This window comes from Coffea eugenioides, chromosome 1, assembly GCF_003713205.1.
Source record: "Coffea eugenioides isolate CCC68of chromosome 1, Ceug_1.0, whole genome shotgun sequence".
Lineage (NCBI taxonomy): Eukaryota > Viridiplantae > Streptophyta > Magnoliopsida > Gentianales > Rubiaceae > Coffea > Coffea eugenioides.
The window spans coordinates 32,764,095-32,772,280 of record NC_040035.1 but is presented as its reverse complement, the minus strand read 5'-3'; the positions used below and the strand labels follow the sequence as shown (position 1 = coordinate 32,772,280).

General features: G+C 33.8%; 1 pseudogene; it reads left to right on the top strand.

Moving 5' to 3' along the window:
• The first annotated feature begins 5,291 nt into the window (after positions 1-5,291).
• On the top strand, positions 5,292-6,344 carry LOC113770555 (annotated as a pseudogene).
• Positions 6,345-8,186: the final 1,842 nt, after the last annotated feature.

The following is an 8,186-nucleotide window of genomic DNA, read 5'->3' as shown; positions in this document are numbered from 1 at the left end:
TTGAGTGTTTTTCTTCCAAATCAACTTCAAATGACGTCATTTTTGCTTCTTTTAGAACCCCGTCTCTACTCCTTCAATTTTCAGCTTCCTACTTCCGCTATTGCACACTAAAAAATAATGCCTTCTCTCTCTAAATTGTTGAACCTATTTTATAAAAGTAATGCCTTCTATCTTTTTTTCTTTTCCCAATCTTTGTGTAATTAACATTGTTTATTATTTTGAGCTTTTTTAGTTCATGAGTTGTATTAAAACTTTGGAATATGAAAATTTAGTATTTTTGGATTTTTTCTTTTTTCCTAACATAGGTTTTTTAGGATCTCTTCAAAAAATAATGTTAAAAAACTAAAAGACTTATTAAAAATATGTTTATGATTCAAAAAAAGATCTTTTAATGCAAATATTTTTGGCATCAATTTAATAATTTTATCAATTATGCATGAATTGTGATTTGACAAGACCAAACAATCTATTTAGTTGATCAAATAACCAAAATGGGTTACTAATACATGCATGAAACACTAAATCTATTTGATACAAGTACTGATTCATAAACCATAAACAATTTGATTATTGTAAATTGTAATACGTAACAAACTCCAATCATGCAATTGTCAAGATTTTTACTTAATTTCATATTAAATTTTATTATTCGTTGCCATTATTTTCACACTATGTTAATTAGTAATTTCCCATCTGTTGTCAAGAGAGCTAAATAATGAATTCATGATATTTTTTAACTTTATAACAAGGTTGGCTGAGTTTGGAATAATTAAAATATAGGTATACATTTTTTTTACAATACCTTCCTCATTTTGCCAATGATAAACACAACTAAAGTGTAAAGCATAGGGTGCCATAATAGAATTAATGAAATCGGTTTATCATATACGAGGCTAAATTGCAAAAGATAAGATGTTATGGTAGAGTTAATGAGATTAGTTTACCACATACAAAGCTAAAATATAAAAGTTCGGGTGTCATAACATAATTAATTAAATTTATTTACGGCATATATGGGCCATATAGAAAAAATTAGGGTGGCATATGGGGCTAAAATGTAATAGTTAGGGTGTCATATAGTAGAATTAATAAAATTTATTTACAACATATAGGCCATATTGAAAAAATTAAGGTGGTATATGGGGTTGAATTGTAAAAGTTAGAGTGTCACAGTAGAATTAATAAAATTTATTTACAACGTATGGGCCATATTGAAAAAATTAAGGTGGCATAGTAGAATTAGTGAAAGTGAGATGGGAATAAACACTTTGGACAGTGACGACTAGTTGTTGTCACTAATTTAGAACTAACAACCATATTGTGATGATATTCTAAGTTGTCACTGTAGGACAAATTTTAGTGACAACCTATTTTCCAATCATCACAATGGTGATCTCCCGCTACACTGGCTAGTTGCGCGCCCTCCATATTGTGACGACTTATCCTATGTTGTCACTGTTGACGGTGAACCCATGATCAACTATGACGACATTAAAACTCGTCACTAAAGTTTCTCAACTGAGACAAGTTTCTTTGTTGTTAGGCCAAATTTCTTGTAGTGAGAGAAAAGAGAGATGAGGAAGGAGGGGGTGGTGGCAATGGTGGGTGGGGGTCATAGATGGAAGAAGAAAATTGTATACATTTAATTTTTTAATTTTTGGCAGTTCTATCACTAAACTAGTCCATAAACTTTTATTAAAAAATAATCTATAAACTTAAAAAAATGGATAACACTTTCTTCTTTATCTTAGAAAGAATTTATATCCCCAATAAAGCACTATACAAAAAGTAAACTATTACAACAAAAGATTTATTGTTATAGTTGATAATCAAATAACAAATATTGGCATGAGAAGCTTGAGACCCTTTATATATATATATATATATATATATATATATATATAATTGTGTCAAATTACTTTTCAATTGTTTAGAAGAATAAATTAAATTTTATAAGATAATGGCATTTTAGGGTATTTATTAAAATTTTGACCCTATTTCAAGATTTGATTACCAAAGTGTCAATTCAAGGAAGGAAAGTGCAATCTTTAAAATTTCAAGGGAACTAAGTGAAATAGTTAAAAACCTTAGGGGAGGTTTCTAAAATTATTCCTATACATTTTTATCAATGAATACTATACTCTATTAATTAATTATTGTAGTTAAAAAATATATAATATCACAAATAGACGTCTGATCTTCTGAGATATCGAGTTAAATATTCTATAACTGTATTCAACATAAGTAATTCATACCATCCTCTATTATTATACCATGAATGAATATTGTCATGTTTTCTTGAACCATGAATAAGAAACTAAAAGACGATTCGCATCTCATTTTAGTAAACTGTGCAACTTTGATTGGCTTGACCCTTGCATCAGTGAAGTAAAAAAGTGATTGGTTCCAAAAATTAGTTAGTTATGAAAACCATCTAGTTTTAATGGAGTAATACGAGTTAATTAATATTCGTGTAGGGATATATGAAAAAAGTATTACTTTAACTTAATTAACTTACATTAGTCAGAAAAAAAATCGTAAGCCTATTTAATTGGCTAAAAGGAGTTTATGACAACTACAAATTTGAAAAGAAAAAAAGACTAGAAAAGAAAGAGAAAGAAATAGATTTATAGTGTTTGATTTTTAATTATTATTACAAAAAAATTTTGAAATAATTGTTATAATAGTTTTTGTAATGTGACATATGTAGACGAAAAAATTGTTAAGAAAATTTGTAAAAAAAAAATTAATTGAAAAATGTGTAAATAATAAATATTTTTTTTTTTTAAAAATTCACAAATCCAAATACAATTAACTTCATAGTCCTTTCCCCTCTCCCCAAATTTGAAGAAACACCACTTTCACTATCACCGGAACTAGGGCTTGTGGTTGCTCCTCCCCTCCGACAGGTGTGGCATACATGGTCGGAATCCGATAGGCTTGCTCTTAATACCCCCGGTCTTTAAGTATTCACACATTTGTGATGCAATTCCTGTAATCGCTCGGAGTGCAAGCTCAAGTCTTTGGTAAAAGCTAATATGTCTTTGGAATTTGGGAACAAGTTTTGCCAACTTAGTAATGAAATGTCCAATATATAAAATCTCTTCGTTTATCTGGGGTTTCTTTGGAGGTAATGTCTTTTGACTTTGGATATCTTTAATTCACTGGCACTTTCAGGATTTCATAGCTTATGGTACAAATTTATTGAAGTGTTGAATGACCTTTGCTTTCCCTATGACGTGAAGTTTCTGTCTAGTAGTCCGATAATTTGTTACCTAACCATCAATCATTTGGGTTGTTGGCCATCACCAAAGCCTTTTAAGGTTTGGTAGGGGTAGGAGGTCAGAAGTTTAAATCTTATCTCCTATCACTTGCCGCTGTACGTGACTTGTCATTTTAGGTGACTTCCTCTAAATCCATACGGATGCGTAGTGCACCAATCTGTTTCGATAGTAGTTCAGTCCCAGTCGGTTCTCCTGTAAATCCAATTGGGCCCTCTGCTAGAACAGATTAGAGTAGGTGTAGAGTAGATAATTGGGAAAATTAAGAGATTCTACTAAAAGAGTGCACCACATTTGGAAATGCTAGTTTGTTACATGGTGAGTTAGGATTTGAACTAAGATTCTTCGAAAGGAAAAGATATGATGGTTGTGGCTTTTCTTTTTTAGACTGATTAAGAGACAAAGCCGCAGATTTTATTGTCAAGTTTTCTCTTTGTTTTTTCTTTTTCTTTTAAAGCAGGGGGAAGATGAAAGAATCCCTTTCATAGACCTTTACCCTGGTGCTAAAGAGAAACCACTGTGATTAAGTCAACGCCTTAGGGAAGTTGAAATAAAAAATTTCTCTTGGTAGCAGCACTAGTTTGAGATCGTAAGATATCTTTTGCAGCATGGGGCCATGTTACAGAAGATGTCCATCCATACATGCTTCAGGAACAATAATGCCAAAGAAATGGTCCTCCTCTGCCCACAAGAAGATGATGAAGTTCTCAAGGTATCCTAATTTTCATTTGTATGTTTTTAATTATGTGATTCTAGCTCTCCCACATCTAAGCGGATATCCGATCCTTTTTTGATCCGATCAAATAATGCGGATCGAATATCTTAATTTTTAGATCGAATCGAATATAACGAATCTTCTGATTAACCGGTATTTTTGCCCACCCCTTACAAATAAGAGCCGCTAGTAAGCCAAAGATAATAGCTTTAGACCAATTTTGCTGTTTCCACAAAAAACCAGCTCTATGAATAATATTGTAATCTTGTATTTGAGTGTATGTAAATCTCTATGGGCAAAACGAAACGGAGGAAGTGCTAATGATAAAAAAGAATAATTTCAGAAACCTCCTTCAAGGTTTCTGACAATTACACTTAAATACCCTCTAATATTAAAAATTATACTCCCCTCATTTTTCAGATGGATGTGACCAAATGTCACCATCAATAACTTCCAAATGACTAAATTGCCCTGAAAAAAGTTGTACATTTTCTGCTAAAAAATGAGAAAATGAAATTGCATCAATTAAATTTTTTTAATAATTCTTGGCGCCAGTTGCGGGTGATATAAGAACTTGAGGTGCCAATTGGTTACGCAGTACCAAGAGAAACCAAACTACTTTTGAAAGGGACGGACTCAAGAAACCAAAGCTTCCTCTAGTTGGTGATCCTTCATCCGGTGAAGAATTTGGGCAAAAATGTGCATGATATATAGCTATTTCAGCTCCATCAACATCACTATAGGTAAAAGATCAAATAGTTTTAATTTATTGAGCTTATTTAGAAGTTTTTTTAAGTACCGTATCTTGTTGATCATCTTAATACTTGTCATATTACCATGGAAGCCCTTCACAGTAGCATGTGGCCAAGATATAGGTGTTAGATTGCTTGTAAAAGTAGGCTAAAGGGTTAATCCTCATTTGTGGGTGTTCATTGTCTAATGAAGATGAATCAGAGGTCATGTCTATTGTGGTTGATTTTGACATGCATGTGGTGTGCTTGATGTTTTTGGAGCAAGTGTTCTGGACATAAACTAATGATGAAGTCTGCTTCTACACTTTATTGTACTGATAGTTCATTGTTGATGATCTGAAGAATTTGTGCTGAGATTTTAGTAGAAATAAAGATGTTTGATCATTGATTAGGGCCTTAATCAACTGGACCTTGCATGTTTAATTGATGTCTGTTCATGTGAGAAAAATTTCTCATTCTCTGACTTTGTAATAGACAATGAGCATCATTAAGTTGGAATTAATCATTATATGAAATTCTAATGCTTGAAAGTGTGAAAACAGGATGCCTAGTGTAGTTGTCCATGACATTATTCTTCACTACAAAGGAAAGAAAATTAGAATTCCCAATGTGAATCCTGACGAGTATTCTTACATAGTGCTTCTTAGTGATGTTTATGAAAGGGCACTTCATGAAGTTCCTGGGAATTTTAATTATCTGTTACATTTGAGACGTGTTATTCCGAGAAGTGGCGAAACTATGGATGTGAACATTGAAGAACTTGTTTTTGAAATGTTCAAGAGGCATGAAAATGAGCTATTTTTGGATTGGATGAAGAACCTTTGGAAATGGTTCCGAAGCCAGTGCTTGCTGTGCTGTTCCTGTATCCCATCACGCCAGAAACTGAAGAAGCAAGAATAAAAGAAGGCAGCTTGATCAAGGATCATAGTGCTGCAGTATACTTTATGAAACAAACTGTCGGAAATGCCTGCGGAACAATTGAGTTTCTTCATGCCGTTGGGAATATTGCTTCAGAGATAAATCTTGCTGAGGGCTCATACCCGAACAAGTTCTTTAAAACTACGGCAAACATGAACCCAGAGGAATGTGCAACATTCCTTGAAAATGATAGAGAAATGGAAGTTGCTCATTCTGTGGCAGCTACTGGTGGTGACACACAGGCTAGAGATAACGTGGGCATCCACTTTATTTGTTTCACACGTGTGAATGGACAACTTATGAGCTTCATGGAAGGAGGTCCGGACCAGTTTCACATGGTTCTTCCTCTTCGAGCAGCTTGTTGCATGATGCAGCTAAAGTTATTCGGAAGATGATTGAGAAAAACCCAGATTCACTCGACTTGAACATGATGGCCATTCAAAAAGGGTTTGAGGAACATAGACGATGCAACATGAACATCCATTGCTGCCATTGAGAAGCTGACCCACCTGGCTCTATAAGCTTCCTGGCCTAAACCTTGAGGACTATTATTTTGTGCTTGTCATTACATGCAATGACAGAATCAGTTTTACTAGAATTATTAAGCCCTGGAAGAAGTCAGCTGTAACTCCAAAATTACCAAGTTATAGTTTTGCCTGATAAGTAAATGATGACTTGTTACTGCTCATACGTACAATGAGGGCAAATTTGGTACAAAATTATGTATCAGCACTTTTTCTCAAATTTTAAGAAAGCTTTTACCAGCAGGGACTGAAATTGTTATCAAATATGTCATTCAAGGGGAGGGGAGTGTAATTTTTAATATTAGAGAGTAATTAAGTGTAATTGTCAAAAACTTTGAGGGAGGTTTTTGAAATTATCCCTGATAAAAAACTAGTCAGAGCCAGATTGATTGGATAGGATTGGATAGAGACAAGAACCGGAAGAAGATGATAATGGAGGTCTTGGAGGCTTTGTTTTGTTTTACTCCATTGTAATTGAGGTGTGGATTTATGTCTCTTCGTCAGGCATCAAAGTCTCTAATTTTTTAATTTTTAGTAGATATTTCATTTATTTCAAAAAGGAAAAAATACACATGTAAATAGTTCATTAAGACAGTTTTTTTTTTCCTATTTTGCTGTTAGCTCATTATTTTCTTTTTTGGGCGAGGAACATTTCCCTTGATGAATTAGAAGTTGATTTCAATTTTTTAAATTGTCTTTTGCCTTTTTCTTTTGTCTTTGTTTTTCTCTTCTGAAATAATTACTTAAATATTTCTTATTTTTTAGATTTTTTTATTAGTAGTTTTTACACAAAGAATTAGCTCCAGTTTACACACAATAAAAAATACTATATGCTTTCAATGATATGTAAGGTGCTATAAGAGCATTTTTGGGTGTTAACACAGATTTTTTTTTGCTGAGATCAGCACACTTAATAATGGTTGTTGTCGTCAGCGGGTCCCTGATAAACATTTGTCCATTCTAAGGGTTGGACTATTATTTGTCTAAACCCGAGGATCTATTTGGCAATTTGGCCAAATGTTGGGAAGGTGGATGTAATTAAATCTATAAAAAAGGCATAACTTTTGAAAACTTTTGAAAAAGTGAATTTGACACAATTTTTGACATAACTTTTGACTGGAATATAACTTCCTCAAAGGGAGCGATCTCTAAATAATGTAACATTTTTTGAAGATTTTGTAATTTTACGTAAATTTTTTGTATATTTTTATAACAGATGTATAATATTTTATTATTATTTATGTAGATCTCATATATAATAATTATAAATTTTTTTATTAAATTCTACGAATAATTCATGTAAAATTATAACTTGTCCAAAAACTATTATATCGTTGGTGCCCTTGTTCATGGTTCTTGTTACTAAATAACAACCATTCGTGCCTTGGTCCGTCTTGAAAATCATCACAAACCGCTTCCCAATCAATTCTCGCTTCATTTCCCCCTCCGCTCCACCATATCACTGGAAGAGGGGGCTTGTGGTGCTCCTCGCTCGCCTGCAGGGGTCGCAGTGGATGAGGTGGTGGCAAAGGGGCTTCTTTCCCTTCAGCGCCACTGCCCTTTTTCCTTCCCCTGATCATCGTCGTCACTCTCTTCACTTCACCGACAACTCACTGCACCCCACAATATCTCATGCTCTCCAACTGATCTTCAGTTTCCCCACCCCACCTGGTGAGGTCTATGGCAGGAGAAAACCCCAAATGCTTCAAAATTTTGGAGCAAGCCCAGATGATGATTGTCAAGAAGATCGACTCAGTGCCTTGTCGGACAGCGTCCTCTGCCACATTCTCTCATTTGTTCCCACAAAATTGGCAGCTTCCACATCCATTTTGTCCACCAGATGGAGGTACATTTTCTTTGGTGTACCCAAACTTGACCTTGATGATTCTCTGCTTATCCATCCTCAAACACAAGATGGCTCAAACACAAGATGGAGGTACAGGTACCCATGGTGTCAAGAAATTTACAGATTTTGTTAATAGACTACTTAAGTATG